This window comes from Pseudorasbora parva, chromosome 10 (assembly GCF_024679245.1).
Source record: "Pseudorasbora parva isolate DD20220531a chromosome 10, ASM2467924v1, whole genome shotgun sequence".
Lineage (NCBI taxonomy): Eukaryota > Metazoa > Chordata > Actinopteri > Cypriniformes > Gobionidae > Pseudorasbora > Pseudorasbora parva.
The window spans coordinates 26489441-26512739 of record NC_090181.1 but is presented as its reverse complement, the minus strand read 5'-3'; the positions used below and the strand labels follow the sequence as shown (position 1 = coordinate 26512739).

General features: G+C 39.9%; 1 long non-coding RNA gene across 1 annotated transcript; it reads right to left on the bottom strand.

Annotated features, from left to right (window-relative positions):
• Positions 1-1194: 1194 nt before the first annotated feature.
• On the bottom strand, positions 1195-2869 carry LOC137090685 (uncharacterized). Its single transcript, XR_010907943.1, has 3 exons — positions 2839-2869; positions 2176-2297; positions 1195-1466 (listed from the first exon to the last, which is right to left on the bottom strand). It is a non-coding gene; the product is annotated as an uncharacterized lncRNA (long non-coding RNA).
• Positions 2870-23299: the final 20430 nt, after the last annotated feature.

The following is a 23299-nucleotide window of genomic DNA, read 5'->3' as shown; positions in this document are numbered from 1 at the left end:
GATATATGGGTAATGTAGTTTAAAAGGTTTCATAATGAAACAATAAATGTTAAGTAAATTACATATTTAATGGACAACTGGATATTAAAATATGTTCATTGTGTAAACCTATATGACATATATGAGGGCCAAGCTGAAATTGTATATTTTACTGTGAGCACTTTTAAAAAAAACCTTTATGGCAGCTTTACATATATGTCTGAAAACTATGGCCAACATTATTTAGTAAACATTGCATATGCAGTTGTCCTGCCAATTTTCTCTGTGATACGCTAACCAGACTTTGAGTTAAATCCATTTGAAATATGCTTTTTTTTTGCTCTTCAAGGGGCCACTACTGGGTCCCTGGAGGTGTAAGGGCAGTACAACATACACAGATCTATTCTCCTCCTCACGTACAACAAACTTTGAGTCACATTTAAATATCAGAGTATTTTGTCTTTTCTATTCTAACGTCATGCTTGTGTATAGGTTTTGATATTGTAAGACCATCTGATGAAATACAGAAATATTTGAAAGAAATGTTGTAAAATAATAATTATTAAGTTTTATTTTCTTTTATGGATAAACACTAATAAATATAATGGATGAACCTGCAACAACTTGCCATTATCCACTTTCCAGAGTAAACAAAAACTATTTATATTATTTACACTTCATTATTACTATTAAATATAGGCCCATGCACCATTAAGTAAAATAACAAGAGACATTGTCACAATTTCATCTACACCCTCTTCACGTACCTGGCATCGAAAATGTGCATGCTTTAATTTTTATTGCAGTAGTAGATGTACCAGAATGATCAACATGGATCATCTTCAGTTAAGCTTGAAGTGTTTGTAATCCTTCCCTTTATTTCACTGAAAACTGACATACTTGTCACAGCATGCAAGTATATACAACTTTTTGGAGCATTGTACCAAATATAATATAACCAGATAAAAAATGTTTACTTATCAAGTAAAAATATTCTTGGTAATTAATTAGATAACCTAAATAAACTTGTTGAATGTGTATTTACTGTACCAAACACCATACACAATACTCACCATACTTTATCACTCAACACTTTATTGGAGGATACAGTATACAGTTGATAAAGTAGAATATAGTCAAATTAGATTCAAGATAAATAAAAATGGGTTTTAAAAAACACATTAACATCATATTAATGCATTCACAGCGGCTGAAGCCACACAAATGAGTGCCACATAATCCCATCCAGTCAACTATGATACAGAAAACAGATTTGATATAGTGTTGGAAAATAATGATTCATTATTACAACTAGACTGGTTTCTGTCTCTTCCCTCTATCATGTTCATGTTCTTCTTCTTCTAAACAGTTCGCCCACTTGTACCCTACAGTATAATCAATGTACAGATGATGTGATCACTGATGTTGTGTCGCCTTTTCTCAACCAGAGGAAGAAGTCGTATAATCCGGCGTTCTCCAGTCCTGGTCTAAAAGTAAAACAACAAACACAATTCATATTAAGTTTAATGTACAGTCAGGTTAACCTATGTTCTTCAGTAAACTCTCCACCTCAAAATGGGCAGAAATGCCAATTCCTGATTTAAATTTACAAAGCAGCAGTCAGTACATAAAATAATATACACATTGAAGCATTATGTATAATATTTCAGCCCATTATAATAGCCAAGTACTGAACAAAAACTAATTTACCCATATCAACAGCAACCTTTTAAACAGTAGATCTTTTAGAAAGAACTAACCAGATATTTCAAAGAACATTTACTATTTGATTCCTAATATGTCCCAACTCATTATCTTCTAAAGCTACCCAGAACCATCCATGGTCTACAAAACAATGGAGAAATACATGGAGTTTATAACAACTAAATGCTTTTTCCCACACTTGTCTACTTTTATCTAAGACAAAAAGACGGTGCAGTTTTTAAGAACTGAAGGCCAAAAGTGTAATAATAATTGTATCAAAAAGGGAAAACAAATATTTACCATTTTAAATAAATCCAAGATACAGAACCTCATTTGCTTATTTTAGGAGTTATTAAAATATTTAGACATGAATAATGGTACGTATTTTATCAGAGTAGAAATAATGATCACTGTTGAAATGAATAGTCCTTTGAGAGATCAACATCAAATTTTGTACTACATATTACAGCATTGCTTCAATACAAGACATACCAATGGACTTGCGCACTTTTCTGTCTTCTTCGGGCACAAGATGTCCATCTTCCTTCCTCACCCTAAACAAAGGACTTATTTTCTTAGCTTGCTTCGATATAAGGTCTGGTCTTTCTTCTCTTCTGTAAAACAAGAAAGTATCATTTACTCTGTGCAAATACTATTGTTTTTAAAACATATAAATTAAGACAGTTAAAAGTATGTAATAGCAAGCTATATCATAAGAATTTGTTTGAAAATGTAGATAACTCACTTGATTTTGTGATCACATAAATTATTTACATGCAAACGGGACGTTATAAACAGTGCAAGTGATCTGATTAAGAAAAAATAATTGAATATCTGATGTGTCATGTGTAATAAAATGTGACCGAAGTGGCTTTTTGAGGCTTTTGCATCTGAACTCTTCATATACAAATACAGCTCTGGAAAAAAAATTAAGAGACCACTTAACATTTAGAAATCCATGTTAAGTGGTCTCTTCATTTTTTTCAGAGCTATATGTACGAGAATCATACGAATTTGACAACTTGTTAAATCTTGTGAATTATTAAGACTTTGGGAATATGTTCTTACTGATTGAGATATGGGATTTGTAAGAATAAGTAACAACAAATGCTAAATAAAATGTTTGATAAAGGGTTCAAACCAACACATACATACCATTACAAATATTTGCTGTTGCAGCTTTTGGCTTTCCCCGTTACTTCTCCACAAACAAGAATGGGTTGACTGAGTCCGAGAGGCCCTTTTGGTCTTTTCAGGTAAAAAAAAAAAAAAAGAAAGAGAGAAAAAAAGTCATAATATATAATATATAGCATTATAAAGTATACTATTTAAATAACAATATTTGGATTTTACATTAAAATGCATTTAAAGCATGGTAATTGTTGTGGCTACTGTTTATTTACAACAAATATCACATTAAAACTACCTATACTGTGGTAAACGCATGACAAGTGTTTTTATTTATTTATTTTTTTTATTGTGCTTCTACTACAAATGCCACGTTGGAACTACACTAGTAATTATTATTAAATATTAACAAATGTTTAAAGGTCTATAGCACGTCACGTGACAGTGTTTAATCACCCTATTAGCAAGGTGTGTTTATTTAGAAAGCAAAGAAATGCAAAGCCTCAGTGGAGATGATGACAGATACAATGCAGTGACTGAACATGATCGATAACGACAAGCAGAAAATACTTTATATCAAATATTAGGACATAATATGTATGACTACTCACCAACATGTGGCACACGTGATCTGATGCCAAACATCGCGATGTGTTCTGAATGAGACTTCTTCAGCGCGATTTCATACCGATAGAATTGCCGTCTAATGTTGACGCCAAAGGTTTCCCACTGAAAGCAATTGGGTTCCCAGTTCGTCCATCGCGTGACGCCGAGGGGTCTACCTGTGGCGTCTTCAGTGTGACGCCGGGGCGCGCGCGGCGCGCGGCGCGGATAGAGACCGTGATTGCTTTTGGGTCTTTTCTTCACACAATTCAATCGTTTGGCCTCGGAATAGTTGGACTTTTTCAATAAAGTGTGCCTGTTGTCTGTTACAGTCTGTGTTTTATATCATATAATACGCAAATGGGTAGGTTTAGGGCGGGGTGGGGTTTGACTGCTGTTTCAAACGTGTATCATAGCGTAAATAAATGTAAATACAATTGTGCTGGCTGATTAAATTGAGAATCACACTCCAACATGTCATAATGTAAAAATTATAACCCAATATATTCCATCATAACGATAACATTCACATGCCCAACACGTCTGTTTATGACGTCCTAGGTTTCTCATTGAAATCAGTGGATTACCCAGTACGTCGAAAAATGGCGATTTAGGGGTACCCTGTGCGTCAACAGTTGACGTCAGGGTCCCTTGACCGTTCGGCAACATTTGACGAGTAGGGGTGAGACACGCATCTACTGACACATGGCCTGGACGAGGTGAACAAGCATATAAGGTTCTCGATCATACACTTTCCACTAGTGTTGTAGTCAAGACCACCTAAACCGAGACCAAGACAAGACCAAGACTTTGAAGGGCCGAGACCGAGTCAAGACCAAGACCAGTGCATGTCCCCACACTTATGATAAAATGTGGAATATGCATATGATTGGCACTTCTCTCGTATGATCAACTAAACTGGCTCTAATTTCATCCGAGACTGCTTGTCTTCCTCCTCCTCCTCCTCCTCCTCCTCCTCCTCCTCCTCCTCCTCCTCCTCCTCCTCCTCCTCCACCACATCCTCTTCCTCTCCCTCCTCCTTCACCACGTCCTCTTCCTCTCCCTCCTCCTTTACCATGTCCTTTTCCTCCTCCTTCACCACCCACGTCCTCTTCCTCTCCCTCCTCGACCTCTTCCTTCATTTCTTTGTGGATCCATTGTTCCAAAGCTCAAATGAACTGACTCTGGCACTTTTATGTATCTTGAAAGTTCTGATTGATGTGTGTTAAATTTTGACTCTTAGTGTTTTCACCTGGGTAATTGTGTGCTAATTGAGCTGAAACTATGCTGACTTGAGTGAACAATATTGAATGCTAGTGCTTTCTAAATGACCACATGGTCTAGGCAATGAGAAATTAAGGGATTTGTATGTAGAGTTTTGCAGTGACAGTTCAACAAATCTGACTCATGTGTCAAAACAGGGAATAGTGTTTATAGTTTAGTGAAATGGGTGTGCTTTTTGATAAATGGCGTTATGGTTTTGAAATTTTAGTTCAAAAGCCTGGTTATAGTGTTTAAGCAATCGAGAAAAACTGTAATACAATATATTATATAGTCCTGTAATATATAGCAAAATATACAAATGATTGCCGCTTTCATATATTGTAATATATTGGAGAATATAAATATTAAATCCCATATATGTGAATATATTGCCTAATGTATTACATGATATTTTCCAATATACTGCAATATATTTTTGTTTCGTTAGGGCGTCCTCTTCCTCTCCCTCCTCGACCTCTTCCTTCATTTCTTTGAGGATCCATTGTTCCAAAGCTCAAATGAACTGACTCTGGCACTTTTATGTATCTTGAAAGTTCTGATTGATGTGTGTTAAATTTTGACTCTTAGTGTTTTCACCTGGGTAATTGTGTGCTAATTGAGCTGAAACTATGCTGACTTGAGTGAACAATATTGAATGCTAGTGCTTTCTAAATGACCACATGGTCTAGGCAATGAGAAATTAAGGGATTTGTATGTAGAGTTTTGCAGTGACAGTTCAACAAATCTGACTCATGTGTCAAAACAGGGAATAGTGTTTATAGTTTAGTGAAATGGGTGTGCTTTTTGATAAATGGCGTTATGGTTTTGAAATTTTAGTTCAAAAGCCTGGTTATAGTGTTTAAGCAATCGAGAAAAACTGTATGAATGTCCATATCAACATTTTGGGCGTGTTGAGAAATAAATACGTTTCTTTAGTCTGCAACATTGGTCTTGTGTAGTGTTTGGTGGATTTGCCAAACTAGATTATATCTGTACATTGTTGATGGTAGCCTACTCTAATCATAAGAAAGTATATAGAAGTAGTAAGTAAACAGAGTATAGTAATATGAAACAGGTGTGTTTCATATGGTAACAAAGTGTGTTTTTTAAACAGAAGTGTATAGTTTTTACAAGAGTGTGTAATTATGCAAAGGATCTGTAGTGTTTTGCTAATTAGGTGTGTGGTTGTGCTAATTGTGTGTAGTGTTTTGAAAACACGGCCCTGTTTTGAGAATCATGCTTAAGCAATCCAAAAAAACTGTAATCATGCCCTAACCCTACTTTGAATTTAGGAATTTTGCTACTATTCGAAAATAAAATAACAAAGCTATCTGTATTTTATTCCATTTCAACTAGCAGGCTTTGAAAAATAAGAACCAGTAGATACTGTAATCTTGATGATCTCTTATTGTTTCTTGAGGGACAGATAAAATAACTATTTTGGCCATTAATTATCACTATTGTTTAGTGATTCGAATAATTTCATTAGTCTTAACTACACACTCAAGACAGCACAAGATACCTCTCAACCCTGTTCCAAAGGCACTGTGGATTCATCGCTAAATTATGTGGGCCCTCAGCACACACATCTGTATTCTGTCTGCCGCACTGCCCTTGTGATTGTATTTCACTTGCTGCAGGTAGAACTGCATCTCCAAGTCCCTTGACAAGAGCACAGACAAGCATCAATGATTCGTACTGAGCCCCCATGGAATACAAGGAGACTATTGCTCTAAATCTCTTTTTGGTTCATTTGGAGAGTTTGCTGCACTTGTCTGTAGAGGTCTTCATGCAACTCTGTAGTGTGATGATCCCCATTAAGAGAAACAGCCCAGGAGGCACTCAAGGATAAGAGGGTGCTTCAGAATTTGATGCCACTTCTCTTAGGTAAGTGACCACACTGTCGAGACTCAGCATTTAAATGAGACTGAAGTCTTGATAACACAGCTCATTTTTGCCCCAGCCAGACACAACATATCCAAATACAGACAGTTAAGTTGTTTGATAAGGTTTGCTTTGTGTTGAATGCAAATGTATTGCCAAGGCTTTAATGTATCACGTTGTCTGCAGTGGCTCAGTGGTTCATGTAGATTGACTACAAACCAGAAGATTGGTGGTTCGATCCCGGTCAAGGTGTCTATGAGCTAGACACCTAACCCCAGCTGCTCCCGACGAGCTGGATGGTGCCTTGCATGGATGACACCGCCATCGGTGTGTGTGTGAATGAGGAAGTGAATGGGTGAATGTTAGGCAAGATGTAAAACGCTTTGGCTGGCCATGGGTCTGTTAAAAGCGCTATATAAATGCAGTCCATTTACCATTTTTGTCTGAAGACAAGGTCCACCCTCTGGCCCCTGATAAGACAGCAATCATTCGCTGGCTTCCTCTGTGCCTCATGCACCAACACATCAATTGAGCAGCAGGGTTCCATGATAATATTTAGACAACTTAATTTGTTCTGATGACACACCTTTATAAACTACATGGCCAAAAAGGATCCGGAAATTCCTTCTAATAAGCATGTTTGGTTTTGGTTTTGGCTAACAAAGATATGCTTGGGATGAATATGAGGGACAACCATGTTCCCGCAACAAGTTGAAAACCTGTGGAAAAAGATTATAAACTGTTATAGCAGTGAAAGGAGGACAAGTTTTCTGTTAATACCCACATGTCCACATAATTGTGGTCATTTGCGGTGACTATTTATATCAGTACAAATTGCAGTCCAAATACATTAGTTTTACATTTTAATCATAGCATATTAAAAACCAGCTACTAAAAAACAGTAACTTAATGCTTAATGGTACTTAATGATAATGTAATGTATTTGAAGTAGTAAATAAAAGTAAAAGTTTGTGTTTACATAATATATGTGTAATATATGTGTACTGTGTATAATTATGTATATATAAATACACACTTATTCATGTCCATATATATACTCTATATGTATATTTAAATAATTGATATTAAAGGTGCCCTAGAATGGAAAATTGAATTAACATTGCCATAGTGAAATAATACGAGTTCAGTACATGGACATCACATACTGTGAGTCTAAAACACTATTGCCTCCTACTTCTAATGTAAATCTCGTGAATGACAAACACCACGGAAAAAAGTGCTTCTCAACATAAACCCAACAGTGACGCAACCGCTGGGGATCATTAATATGTACGGCCACAACATTTGCATATGTCCGAACATGTTCATTGTCAGGCGGAACTGACGGAGCCGAATCATCGGGAGTGAAGGTAAACAAGCGACACTCGAGGATAGCAGAAACGGCAGCTCTCATGGACACAAATGTCATGTTCCAGGCTGTGCAGGAGACGTGAGGACTTTTCATACCCTTCCCACTGATAAAAAATGTCAACAGTCATGGTTGATGTTTATTATAATCGGATACCACAACAGTTTAATTCAAAATCGTTCGTTTGTTCGGCCCATTTCAAGCAAGCTTTGCTCAGCGTCTTAAACTGAAGTAAGGGGCAAATTCTGGCAAGCAGTAAGATTTATCCATTGACTGTTATTGACTGTTTAAACAGTTTCTGATTTTCTCACGAGCCGCTTCGCTGTACAACTAAACTGCTGTGTGCTGTGAGCTGCTGAAATAAGCCAATCAGAGCAGAGCTCAACATTAATATTCATGACTCTTCCAAATAAGGCAAAAACAGTAAATGGACCTGTAAAACTGTATCTGGACAATTATTTGCCCTTAAATAAGCCACATACCCTCTATGTAGATATCAGAGAACAATTTAAAATATTGTTTCAACTTATTCTAGGGCACCTTTAAATATAAATATTTATAACAATATATAAAAAAAAGTTTTAAATATGCACATATTTATATATACATAATAATTATAGATGGTACACACACATATATTATAAACACAAACTTTTATTTTGGATGTGATTAATCGTGATTAATCGATTTGACAGCACTTATATGAAGCCAATAGTTCCCTTTCGAAAGGTAACTCGCGCTGCGTCAGCTGACGCTACGGGGGAACGCCTCCAGCATGACCAGTGTCTGAACTACTATCAAATCACGGCAAGCCTATTGACCGGCGACAGCCTATGATGTCATCAAGGTGTGACCAGGAAGTATATAAGGGTGCCTTGCAAACATGACACCAGCTTTTTCATCTGAAGTGACTTTTTTGTCGGAATGCTTCAAGTCAAAGGTAATCCAAATTCATTTGATTTCTGCCTGGGATTAAGAGCGTGCACAGGCAAGCTCTTATGGAGTTGTTTGTTTGTTTGTGTGCAACGGGAGCGTTTGTTAAACACAGTATGAGATCTCTCCGCTCTCGTCTGACTCTCTTCCTGAGGAAAGAGGATGGTTGCATCTGAGACTAGTGACATGGTCCCACTCACGCCGAGGCTGAGCAAGGACACAAGTCATGGTTGCCTCAGATGGGGCTCGCCGATCGTCACAATAGGGCAGTTCCCTCTGGCGATCTGGCGGCTGACGAGATCTATTAGAAATGCTCTTAGGGATGGCTGGGAAGAAGATAAACTAGTTCGCAGCCATCCTGAACCTGTATACGTAGCCGATGAATATTATGGAACGCGCTGCAAGCAGGCTGCGGCTGCCATGTGGGCGCGTTAGAGGAGAGATCGCTCGTATTAGACTTACGACCGATTTCTCCCCGGCCATAAAATCATCGGCTCAGTTGAGCTTTCCATTCCTTTCTGATCTCCTTACTGAGATCGGGAGGGCATGGAAGAACCCATATCCAGTATGTGCACTGACATCAGCAGGTATGAATGCTGATGTTTGGAGGATGAGTGGATTTGGATAGGTGTTCTCGCCACGGTTTGTCGTTAAGAGTAATCTCCGGTCCGGGTAGGCGGGAACACTGAGAGCTCCAACCCTGCCATCTGAGCTTTTTTAACAATACGTTTTCATTAGATGGCAGGGCATACACAGCAGCGGGTCAGCCTGGTGCTACTTTATACACATTGTCGGTTACAAGTATACTGGGAGGGTCTGCTGAGGGATCTCAATCAGGGCAAAAAAAAAAAAACCCTGATGCAGGGCAGTGGACATGCACCACACCAGCGATAGCAGGGCACGAGGGCCAGCATCGAGAAAGCGTGTGCGGTGGTGTCTGAGGACACGCACGCTGCTGAGATCGCGGTCCCAGGCAGGCGGGAGGCATTGCGATCATAGACCAGTGACGGGGCCTGAGGGCCAACATTGCCTCTCGTGTGCCCTGTGGTTGAGAGCAGGGCGCAAAGAGGCGGACTCCCAGAGAAGAGGAAAGGTGTATCACAACGCGGTTGGCCTGGATGATATGGTCTTCCCCTGGTGGGTGAGTTAAGAATTACAACTGACTTTTCTCCTCTTCTTCAGCATCTTCACAGGCGCTTCTTGCAATCGGCCCGTGGTGGGGCCGTAAAACGATGATACTCTAGGTCCCGCCTGGCGGGTATGTGAGAAGCGCCCCCCTCAGGTTTGGTGCACCGAAGCATGCATGTTACATGAAAGCGATGAGGCACCAGAGGAGATCGGGTGAGTCCCCTTTTTAGGGCAAACATTCTTTCTTTCCCGTATGTTTGGACACTATGCTTCCCTGAAAGGTTTTGTGGGATGATGGATGTGGGAAACAAGTTTCTACAGAGAAGATTGGGCCTGTAGTTCCCCGGTGGGGTGGCTAGAACAATGTTTGTGATAAACACTGTGTGTTTATGTTAGGCTGTATGTTTTGCTAGTGAAGCACTGTGGTCTGTGGTAGGCTCATCTTGATATGTAAATATGAGCAGTTGAGGCCATCGAGCATGCCCAACGCATGTAGCGTCGATATAGACTTATGTGCATTCTCCGAGTCGAACTGTTAGGCCCATAGCCACCTCTGGGTAGCGTTAGCACCTCTGCTAGTGAAATATCTACATGACTGTATGAGGTCAGGCTAGCGCATGAACTGCAGTAAGGTCTGTCCCAGCCCTTTTTAGGGCCTTGATTTTGGGGTTTTATCAGATCGATGCTGGATGGCCCTCACGAGGGCGCTGCATCAAGTTGGCCTAGGCTAGCCTAGGCAAAGTGCCCCGGCAAGTTGCCACGGGCTCCTGTCAGTGCATCTGCAGGCTTATATGCCTACCCGGCCTTCCCTCAGTTCAGGGTCGTCCGGCCAACGCCCACCCCCCTTTCTCTGCGCTTGGGGGCTGTTATTAATGCAGAGTGGTGTGTAGCAGAAAGGATTGCGACTTTGCCAGTGGTCGTGGGACAGGGTAGGCATCTCTTCGCTTGTGCGCAGTTAGACTAGCTTTGTTAACACCGCCCCCCAGAGCTTATTGTGGCCGCCACTTCTAGGCGGCCCCTGGCCTTATCCTGGGAGGGACGGCCGGTTGGTAGTATGTATTGAAGGCTTCACTTCTTGCTCTGTGTCTTCTGCTCCACCTTTCTAGGGCTCAGGTTGAGCTTTACTTCACAACCATCTGCTTAGCATGTGTTGGTCAGATGCTCCCCTGGAGCCAAAACACTGCCATGGCTAACGCCTTTGCACTGACGGCGGTGGCCACCCTGGAGGCAGGTGACGTAAGTTGTACTCCCCTCGCTTTAGAGGGTTCAAGGTTTTGCTGAGTGCACTGCTGTTGGCAATGTGTTTTAGGTCCACACTGGTAGGTGCTGCCCGGGAGACTGCGCCGTCGCACAGAGGGCCCTACAGGCCGCTGGGATGGACCGACTTTAAAAGGCCGGTTGGCGGGGAGACGCCAGCCGAGGCAGTCTGGGCAGTTAACTCCAGGACAGGTGGTAGGTCTCATTAGACGTCCCTGCAGCAGAACCTCGTCAAAAGCAGGCCCCTTATGGCCTCCCTGGGGATAAGTCCCAAGGTGGTAAGTGGATGTCTAGTTCTTCGTCAGCCAAGCAGACAGCAACTGTCAGCCCGATTTGGAGGGGCCAGCATTAATCCAACCTGTCAGCGAGCATTCGTCGCTGGCATGGCTATAAGACCTTGCAGGACCTACCTGCCAGCCTACAGCATGGTTTACCTACTAGGCAGGCTTAAGAGCTCCCCTCAGCGAGGGTCGTCTGCGAGCTTTCGGCAGCCTGAGCCTGATCAGAGGCTCAGGTCCCCCTCGGGGCCTCCCAGTTAGATCAGCCCTGTCCGGCCTCCTGAGCACCCCTGTAATATATGTGTTCAGTAGATCCTAGGATCGAGCAGAAGAAACTCCCCTCGCTTGCAAGGGTTAGAAAGCACTATGCTGAGTACTGCTCTCCAGGATTCCCGTCTCCGAGTTCCGGTTTGAGAAGGACACTGCCAGTTTGCAGTCCCTCAGTCTGGATGCTCATGAGTAAGCAAAAGGAGGCTCTGTTTCTAAACAGACAGGGTTGGCCAAGCCGGGTTGTCCCACATAAGTGATTCCAGGTCAGACCTCCCTGGTGGCATTCGGTGAAGGATTTCCCGTATAGTGGCTGGCTGGGGCGCCCTCGGGCCCCCTAGCCACATTTCCTTAAAGGGACCCCTTCTGTTGAAGTAGTTGGTCCCAGGCCTGTGAGCAGCCGAGGGTAAGAGAGCTCAGGTAAAAATTTAATGAGGTCCTCTCTTAGGCATATAGCTTGGGTATAGCATATAGTTTGGCTATGACCGTAGGGAATGCTGTCACTGGCAGCCTAGTGTGACCAGAGGGGGAGTGGTTCAGACTTTTCTTCCGAACTCTTGTCCAGGCAGTTGTCACTGCCAGTAAGGGGCATGCACTCCCCTCAGCATGGCGGCGTGGGTATATCGTTCCCCGTAGTGTCAGCTGACGCAGCGCGAGTTCCCTTTCGAAAGGGAATGTCTCTGGTTACGACTGTAAACTTAGTTCCCTGAGAACAGGGAACGAGACGCTGCGTCATGGTTCCATGCCTCGGGGCCTGCCTGCCAAACAGTCCCTTCAGACGAAAAAGCTGGTGTCATGTTTGCAAGGCGCCCTTATATACTTCCTGATCGTACCTTGATGACATCATAGGCTGTCGCCGGTCAATAGGATTGCGGTGATTTGACAGTAGTTCAGACACTGGTCACGCTGGAGGCGTTCCCCCGTAGCGTCAGATGCAGCGTCTCGTTCCCTGTTCTCAGGGAACTAAGGTTACAGTCATAACCAGAGGCGTTTTCCACTATTTTTTGCAGTAGTCACAAATTACAGAATGCATTGAAATTGTTTGCTTTCTATATTTCTATTTAGAGTCATTTATTTCACATCTTAACTCTTACTAATAATAAGGTTATGTATTCATTATAGGCTATATTCGCTATATGTTTCACTCTGACTTTTATAAGGTCCAAAGGTGCAATCATGCTTCAAACAAATTAGGTTGTTTTAATCCTGCGTTTGGGTTAAATATTTGCTTAAGACAACCCAATCGCTGGGTGAAAACAACCCGATTGCTGGGTTAGTCCATATTTGAGCCAACATTGGGTTGTTTTTTACCCAGAATTTTTTACAGTGTAGGCTATGTCAATTTGAGGACATACTTTTGTCATATTTCTGTAAACATACAGGGACCCAAACTTCAAGTACTGGTGTTTATTTACACACATCAAAACAAACCAAGTTCCAAGTAAAAAGACAAAATAGTAATTTCACTGAGAGAGGGGTGGGGGGGGGGGGTGAGTACAGTGAAGAGTGTGTGTTTCTCATAGCCTTATGAAATTATTTGCAATTACCATATTGACTTTTTGGGTCTCTTGTTCTGCAGTGAACATTCTTCCTCTGCCCCCAGCATCTGGACATCTAGCAATTCTGTAAAGTAATACTTTCAGTATTTTTATTGTTGTGTTTCTTATTAGAGTATGGCAGTGCTACAAAACTTAGTGTAAAGTGACTGTACTAACAGATTCTCATTTTGAAATGTCCTTATGACGCTTGTTCAGTGTAGTGGCTCGAGTTAGGCTGAACCCGTTGACCAGCTTCCCTCAGGGTCATTCCATGGTTGATTATATGATCCACATTTGTAGCTCTGATGTCATCAGTAATTCTATTTCTTCCTCTTCTTCCACTTCCTCTTCCTCTTCCCTCTCCTCGTCCTCCTCTTGCTCCATGTCCTCTTCCTCTAACTTCACCTTTTTGTCCTTGTCGTCCTCACCCTCTCGCTTCTTCACCTCCGCGTTCTCTTCTTCCTCCTCTTCTCCTAATTCTTCACCTTCATATCCTCTTCCTCTGCCTCCTCTAATTCCCACTCTTCTCACTCATCCCGCTCCTTCCATTGTACTCCACACGGACAGCTTAGGCTTACTTTAAAGTTAACAAATGATATTAAAACAGTTTTCACATGTGACAATGTGCCAGACAGTTGGCAAAATAGTGTAAATAATAGCCATACATGTGTATAGTTTTGCTAAGAGTGTGTTGATCATTTAGAAATTAAGTGTAACGCAGTGAGTTGTGTTTACAGTTCAGCAAAAAGCCCTGTGCAGTCGATTGTACCTACAGTTTTGCAAAATTTTACAAAATTGCAAACTGAGTGCAAAGCAGTTGTGCTTTTAGTTTTGCAAACTCAGTGAGTGGTTTTGCTATAAGTATTGCTTTTATAGTATAAGCTATTGCTTTATAGCTATAAGTATAGCTTTTGAAATTGTGCTATAAGAATTACAGTTAGGGTTTAAGTGTTCAGAAATTAACTGGAAACAAAACTGACAATTATAAACAGTTAAAAAAACTGAATTGTAATACTGCATAGCTAGTTGATAAACCTTTAGCTATAGCAATAGGATTAGGATTGAATAGGATTGAAAACAATAAAATTAAGTTTGGATAAACTGTATACCAATTTTGTTGCATTAGCTCAATTTAATTAAGCAATTTGAACAAGCAGTAAATCAAAAAAAAAAAAACAACAACAACAAAACAAAAATCATCGGGGGGGTTTTTGTGTGTAAGGCCCATATAATGTCTATATTCTCCATAGACGTGATGAACCTGTGGAGCTGCTGACTTTAATGGACTGTGAATACGAGGACAGTGTCACAATGGAACAGAGATATGGGTTAATCTAAGCTCTGAGCTGGCAGTCACCTGCCATTTGCTCAGGCGAAACACTTCCATCCATTTCTCGCCATTTGCAAGAAATCAATTTCAGTCCTTGGAGCAGAACCTTCTCCAGCAGTGGTCTGTACCCCATTACTCCATTGTGCTTAGGCAATGGAAAGACATAGTACAATCCTCTATTTGAAATGGAGCTATTGTTCAGATGGAATATGGGGTATTGAATGTCTCAAACCATGACAGATGTTTTCAGCTGTTACTGCAGAGCTGCATAATGTACATTGCAGTATTTTGGGTTAGTATTTATAGTGGATGTTTGTTTGAAAAATCATCTACAGGACCTGTATCTCCTACTCCTACTGACCATCTGAATTGGCTTTGAGAAACATCGCTATTCCAGTATCAAGGCTATGTGTCTAAAAATGAATGAGCAACTCATTCTGCCTCCACAAGGTGTTATGATATATAAGTGTTTCGGAGTTATCAACTTAGGGCTGGCCCCTACGTCTTGTTTATCGATTCTCCGGCTGCTGAATTAAGTGCCCCATAAATCTAAGGGCATCTCTCCTGCAGAATCATCTGAGAGGGATCTAGAGCAAAAGCCTGGGCATGTGCTGTCGTAATTCACCACAAAGATTCTGATATATTCCTTTTGTAATTATAACAGTAGAATTCCCAGGACTCAAAGAAGGAAATGTACATTAAATGATAGGTTAATGGCCAAAGGCATTAACTCTTTCCCGAGTTTATCCGGTATTAGATGTTTTCACTGGTAGGGGATGTTGTTACAAAATAGTACAGTATCTACGGATCCGACAAAGAAAAAGATTTGTATAGACAAGAGAGAGCAGATAGAAGTAAGTTAAGGTGATCATAAAACAGCATATAAATCAAAACTGCCTAAAGTTACAGAGAAAAATGTTGAACCCATTAAGAGGTATCCGACTGTTTAAGCTTCAGGGGTTGTTGATGGACTTGATCTACTCCATCTATTTAAGTGTTCAAAAAGCTAGAATAAAACATTTTGTTGTTGTTTAAAAGAAGAAGCTGTTCTTATTTTTAAATATTTACTGATATAAAACAAAATATTTCAGGGTACATACAATTTTTTGTGAATATGATAAAAAATTAAAAAAAAATAAAAAAAATGTCAAACCTTAGTAGTTCACACGTGTCATGTTTGGTTGGATTAAAACGAACCCTGATGTGATTGCTTATTTAGTGCGGTTCATTTGAACATATGTGAACGCTGCCATCCGAACCCTGGTGCGCACCAAACAAGTGGAACAAGACCGCTAAAAAATGGGTCTCGGTCCGCTTCCAAACGAATCCTGGTGCGGTTCGATTGATATATGAAAGCAACATGGACCAAAGACATGTAAACGGACCAAAGACATGTAAACTAACAAAAAAACGGACGTAATGTCACAATAATCGACACATAGTCCGCTGATTTGAAGAAGCAGAAAGATTGGTGTATCCAAAATGACTAACGTTAGAGGGCAAACGTAGAGCAACAAGGAAGTGCCTCATCAATATTTGGTCCGACGAGCATGTTTCGAAAATGATAGGTTAAAATCATTGTTCTAGAAAAAACGCACAAAAAGCATACCTGGTTCTTCTCATCAGGACCGTTGTTGCCCATTTGACAGTACAGACGACGGAACTGCCGTCTCTTTTCTGCATACAACGGAGGAAATCCTGGTGCTGTTCTGAACATTTTATGAGCTCTTCATGAGTTCTCAGCGGGTAAAAATAATGCCATATGTCCACGCATAAAATGATTGCGTTTAATCCAGCACACAGCATTGTTTTGAATGTTCGGTAAGCTTCTACATCATATAAGCCGACCAAACAGGTTGTGAGCGTCTCCCTATGCCTTTAGTTCGGTAACTTTAGGTTCGCTGTTAAAAATGCCAGTGTGAACGCTAAGTGGACCAGGACTATATGTTTTGTTTTTGTTTTTTGGTCCGGACCAAATGAACTAAACCAACCAAACTACAAGTGTGAATGCACCCTCAAAGTTCAGGAACTTTTAGGGATGGCACTTGGATACTGAACATGCTGATTGGTTGAGTTCATGCAGCATTTTGATTGGTTGACTCCACAAAGCATTTTATTTCAACCACCATTTAGTATGTTGCGGTGCTTGCTGTATTATTATATAGAATTATTTGCTATTCAAATAAACAATGGAGTTTAAAAAAACATGACCTATTAACTGACGAGGAGGTTCAGGCTTTATTAAGCTTATATTCGGAAAAAAACAAACAAACATTGTGTCGGGTAATTTAGGTGAAAATGGGGCTTTAGAAAATGCAGATGGGGAAAGAGTTTTAAATAAAATCCCCTCCTTTTTCCATGAAAAATCTTTTTAGCTTTGGGCTAAATGCAGATGTTGTCGATGATCTCCTGACTGAATAGCCTCTCTGGACCATGTACAAACTGACCTTTAATAACACATGGCTTGTTTCCATTAACATTTGAACATGAACAGTTTTGGCATAGAATATTAATAAATTAGTAAATCAATAATTATCTGATGCAAAGATTGTTTATTATTTATATTATTTATATAAATGCTTTTAAATGTTGGCGTGTTAAATAAATAATCTTATGACAGGTTTGATTATTAATACAATGTGACATGATTTTCTGTCCAGACTTTAAATGGGAAACTTCTGAATCTCCAGCAGATATTTAAAATTTGTGAACATAAATCAAAATAATGTCGCTGCAATGGTTACTGACAGTGGGAGAATCAGTGTCTCGCTCAAGGGCTTGACAGTGTTGATCCTGAAGGCATCTGAATGGACAATGCCCTTCCTGCTTAGCCTATGGCATCCAAATTTATTTTATTTATTTTTTTGACAGTGACACTTCTAACACTGTTTAAAATCTTATGCCTGATTATAGACTAGAATATAATTTTATTCCACGTTTAGATGTGATTTTCTTTGTCTTTGCTCTGCCAGTTGTCAGATATAAAAAAAGAGTGAGTAAATTGCCAAATAACACATTTGAAATGTGAATTGTATGGAAACCCACATCAATACACCAGTGTATGAGTGTGTGCTCAGTGGGAATGAAGCGATGCAAACAGCAAACTTAACCAAATGAAGGCTGCATGCAAAGATAACAGTGGACAGCAGCTCTGTTTATTTTCAGCAGTCCAGTCAGGATGAGGGCAGTTAATCTGTTCCACCAAAAATCAATAAAACCCAGAGTTCAACTCAAATGAGCCTTCCCCTGAATGTGGCTCTGGAAAACAGTCGCTATGATGCCAGAGTTCAGCAATTGTAAATTGGGAGTTACTGTACATTATGCATGTATTTTCAGTGAGTCTAAGACCAGCAGACTTAACTTTGTTTTCTTAACTGTTATTTGGTCCTTTTTTTAAGAGATAAGTTTGCCTGACTATGTGCTGTAGTGTGTGTGTGCGTGCGTGTGTGCGTGTGTGCATGTGTGCACGTGTGCGCGTGTGCGTGCGTGTGTGTGTGTGTGTGTGTGTGTGTGTGTGTGTGTGTGTGTCCATTGTCCATATTCATTGTTGAAATATATATTACAGTATTTTTTTCCCATTTCCATTATTTTACTTTCTCAATTTCAAAAATTTCTTGGATTATTGATGTTTGCCCTGGACCTTGACCAGCTTCCCATATGCAATTAAGAGAAACTCATCATGGTACTGAGGACTAGCTAAATGGAAAATGTAAGTTTAATTATCTTGTGGAGCTTAAATTCTTAATAATTGTTGATTCTTCTTTTCCCCTGAACTGTTCAGTTCTTTCATGTCAGTATGACTTTTCTGTTTATTTCCAATTAATATAATTTAAGCCACATAAGTCAAACGTTTTGTAAGAGAATGTCATCATTAAACCACCTTTATTATGCTTCTTTGGATATTACCTGATTATAGCTGTTTATGAATATAAAAATTCTGCAATGTTGCAAAATACTTGATAAGTAATTGTCTCCCAAAAGGAAGAACTGATTCTAAATTGCCTGAAATGAGTCTTCAGTAAATCCAGTCTTTACTTCCTGCATGAATGTAGGTTTGAAACAAATTTGCATAATGCCAGGCTATGATCTTCATTGCCTGCCTGCAAACAACGTCTAATTTAACCTTCCCTCAAAGTCTAGTGAGTCCTGGACAAGTTTGGTATTTGTTATCGACATGCCGAGAAGACGATGTTTTCTGCCCTAAGAAGGCAACTTTGCATACACTTTCAAGTTTAGAGAGACCGAATTCTTTTACCGAACCATTTCAGACAGTGTTTTTTGACTTTGTGTGCACCTAGTTAACCTGCAAAAGGAAATTAGTTATTTTAAATTTGCATAATATGGGCACTGTAACTCATACATTTCAAATGGAGCGAGTGGAGTAATGCATCTCATCAAGTAGGGCTGGAAACATTTAACGCTCAAAAGCATATCCAGCGCTTTTATTTCAATTTTCAAGCAGTTATGGATTTAACCATTTGGATTTGATGGGTATGTGTGTTCAGCAAATATTCAGTAGGCGGGATCCTTTGGTACTGACTCACCTACTCACAGCGGGGTTTAACATTATGTTCCATAAATTATTGCTCTTCAGGGCTTTGAATGTTCTGCAATGTTCTTTTCTCCATTTCTGCAGTTTAATTAATCTTCTCACAAAGACGTATTTGAAGTTGAGCCTGTTCCATCCTTGGTTCTTTGTATCGTTATATTCACAATATCTGTTCATGCAAAGATTATTCAAATTTGGAAATTGTCAGACATCCACTTTGTATTGTATAGCCAAGGAATATACGGTGTATTTGCAGCAGTCTGGCAAAAAAGCTAAAGAAGAGATTTAAGAAATTGTCTCCTTTACAGATTAAATTATGCAAATAAATGGGCTTTTCATGTCCAATTTAGTAATGTAATATAAAACTTCAAAGGATCTGATTACACTTTTCACAGTAAAACACCTGTGACTGCTGCTAATTCCAAAATGGTTGTTCATTCACATCAAAGGCATCTCATTACCCATGCATATCAATGCCTTCAAAAGCTCAATTTATTGTACATAGTCAATTAAATTGAATTGTGCATTCATGGATTTGTCAAAAAGAAAACCTATCAGCTATGATAAAATTCTCAGAGGAGGTGTTCGATTCAAAACGGTCTTTAAACTGTGTGTCTAGAGATGATCGAGTCTTTTTTAAATTGATGAGAAAATTGATGATGTGATCCCAGGCATGTAATGCTTTTTAGTATTTAACTAATGCTGATTGGCACATGTTCTTTTGATCTGATTGTCTGCCCTTCCGTACTGTTATTTAATTTGCTGTACCGTGTCTTTAACTATATACAGTGAGTATATCCCTGCAAATAAAAAATAATCTTGTATGTAATCATAGCTGTGGCCTCCAATATTTCAGACTCATTTAAATTCGTCACGTCATCCAAATGCAGGATCATTGTTGTGGCATTTTAATAAAAGACAAGCTTGTACAGCATGACATTAAAACCACACTGACATTTTGGATATTAATGCTGTGCATGCTGTTTTGCATCATAACATACAACACAAATGTTTCACTTTGATTCCTTAACAAAATTTCACATCTGTTCCGCAGGGAGTCACAGTATTTGCAAAACAAAGGTCTGGACTCAGTCATCATTGTAAAAGATCATTGAACGCTGTTATTTGTACCTGGAATTTCTGACTAATCAGCCTCATTTGATCCTCGATTTATTCCTCAATGCCCTGCTGGCGTGCAAAAAAAAAAAAAAAATCCCCTACTTTTATTATATTCAGTTTGGCATATTTGTGCATTTGTTGGCCTCTGGGAAGAAGACTTTATTTTCACCATATTGCAACAATCAAGCTTTTCTTATCTAAAAATGAATTCGCCAAACTAATGGTGAAACCGTTCCAGTTCCGTTATGATCCATGTAAACCGGTGAACCTTCATAACTGAAATCGAGCAAGACCCGTTCTGAGGCCTTGATGCCAAATTCATTAGTTGCCAGGAGGCTGAGGTGATTGACCGAACATGAGCAGACCAGAACCTTGCGGGACTATTAGGCCATGGATTGGAATGATTTGTATGTGATGAACAATTGGAAGGAGGTTAGGATTGGGCTGCAGGGAGCCGCTGGGTTCATTACACCAGTTCATCTTCTGTTGTGTGCTCACGTCAGCTCTTCCCCCAGAAGTCCACTCTGCTGTCCGTCCCATTCCAGCTCCAGCCTCTCTAATCATTTTGCAGGCCGGAACAGGCTTTTCCACTACCATCGGGCACCGTGTCTGACAGCTCTGACTATGCGCCGTTCAGGCCAGACACTCAGAGGGTAGATGACCATCCCGGCCTATATCAGTTTGAATCATTGGTAAAATGGCCTAGTTACTGGTTAGGGAATGAGCAGTTCTTCATTTCCTGTGGAGGCAGATTGGTTCTCAGAAGAGATCTTGTGAATGATTTTCACCTATGATCTGTTGGCCTTTGTGGATTGGGTTTAACTCAGGGCAGCAGGTAATCAATCTACTGTGAATCTGTACCCTTTGAGAAGAAGCAAGGATTGCTAAAGTCTGCTGGCAGGGATTGCACTCTCAATGAACACAAACAGTTACAATGTAGTTCTGTTTTCCTTCGTGTCAGCATCAGTGTCAGTTTTCTGTTTCCAACTGAAGAAAATGGATGGATGGATGGATGGATGGATGGATGGATGGATGGATGGATGGATAGATGGATAGATAGATAGATAGATAGATAGATAGATAGATAGATAGATAGATAGATAGATAGATAGATAGATAGATAGATAGATAGATAGATAGATAGATAGATAGATAGATAGATAGATAGATAGATAGATAGAAAGAAACGTATTGTTTGATTAATTGTTGTAAGGTGTGGTTCAGTGTGTTATCGCTCTGCTTCCTCATTGGCCTATTCTTTGTTTTTCATCTTATGAGTTTTGGGTCACTGCACTCGTATGATTTATTCTCTTCTGTCCCCAGAGGAAATGTGAAAAGGGCATTGAATGTCAGCGGAGAGTTCCGGATCCTTTGTGATTGACAGATACCCTTGCTCAGATGGCCATCGTGTGAAATATGAACGCAATTGTGCACATTATACTTGAAACGTGTGGATTTTTTCACTCTTCATTCATTCTTTTTCATCACTTCAGATTCATCGGTTGGGAGTTACTAACTAAAAGTAGGGTGTTTCTAACTTTACTCTTTTTTTGTGGTGTGACAGTTGCTCAGCTCTTTTCAAACTCTAGATTTTCTGGTGTGTGGTGGTTGTTTGCATCATGATAAAATGCTACCTTTTTTATTTAAAGCCATGTTGCTCAGAATAACTGAGGCAATTATGTCTTCCTTTTATGTTGCATCTGAAAGTGTGATTCATATTGAACTGGTATCAGTGGCGATTTCTTTAAGACTGCAAGGGAAGCTCGGCTTCCCTTATAATGTCACAAAATTAATGGTCAAATATGTACTATTATATTAACATTGTATTGACTAAAAATGCGTTAGAAAACGTTAATCTCAAAGACGAGTTCGTTCAGAATCAAGTTACATATAGCAGGTCGGCTGACTCGATTTCCTTCTCATACATTCCCGCAGCGTCACAGTGCATTTCCCTATTGAAGCCCAGCGTCCATTGACTTCAATGGGGCTGCTTTAAACGGTTTTTTTCAGCGCTTCGAAACTAGACGGTCATTGGATAAACGCTGCGATTATGTCCCGCCCACGGACGCTCAGCGTCTCTGGGAGTGAATGGGGAGTGGGCTGGCCCGGACGCTGAGCTTCTGCGTGATGATTGGAGGGTCTGCATCTCCTTTTGACTGACAGCGATTCTGTACTATAAGGAATCACTGAAGCTATTCGCGCTCAGTCCCATCGCGGATTTTTCAAGTTCATTCGAAATAAAAACTGCTGCAACCTATTTCTTTGATATTTGCTTGGTGAAATTGCTTCATTTTCATCATACATTTCACACAATTATACACAACATTCCTTGTTTCAGTTTTACAGAGTTTAATATTTTTTTAGATCGTTCATTCATTCACAGGGTAAAAGACCATTTTCTTGAAAAGGAACGTAGGGCAGAATTTACTTTTAAATAAATAAGACAATTGGCCGAAAATGAGCTTCCCCTCTCTGACAGACCAGTAGCCGCCACTGACTGGTATGTTATATATTCATTTTGTAACACTCTACAATAAGGTTCTTGTCTGGCTATCACCAGACCAAGCTCAATATAAAATTGAACAGTGGTCTGGGGAGTCTGCTCTGTATTTTCTACTGCACAAGAGGTGTGATAAACGAGCATTATTCAAATGACTGTACCTAATTGGATAGTCCTTCAACCAATCAGATCACAACAGGCATCGATCAATCTCTTCTCAATCCATTTTGTGTTAAACCCACCAATAGCGCGTCAGGTGGATAAGCCAGTCTGTGATTGGTTCCCGCAAAAGTGTAACAGAAGTAGTAGAAATTAATGTACAGGTTTCCAAACTGAGTTGCTGGGCGAAATCAAATCAGCTGATAAAAAATGCTGATTGTAAAAAATTGTTGTTTATTAAGTCTTAATACCTATTATTGATACCATTTAGCAAATTCAATATAAGTATTATTCATCATAATTTTCTGGAT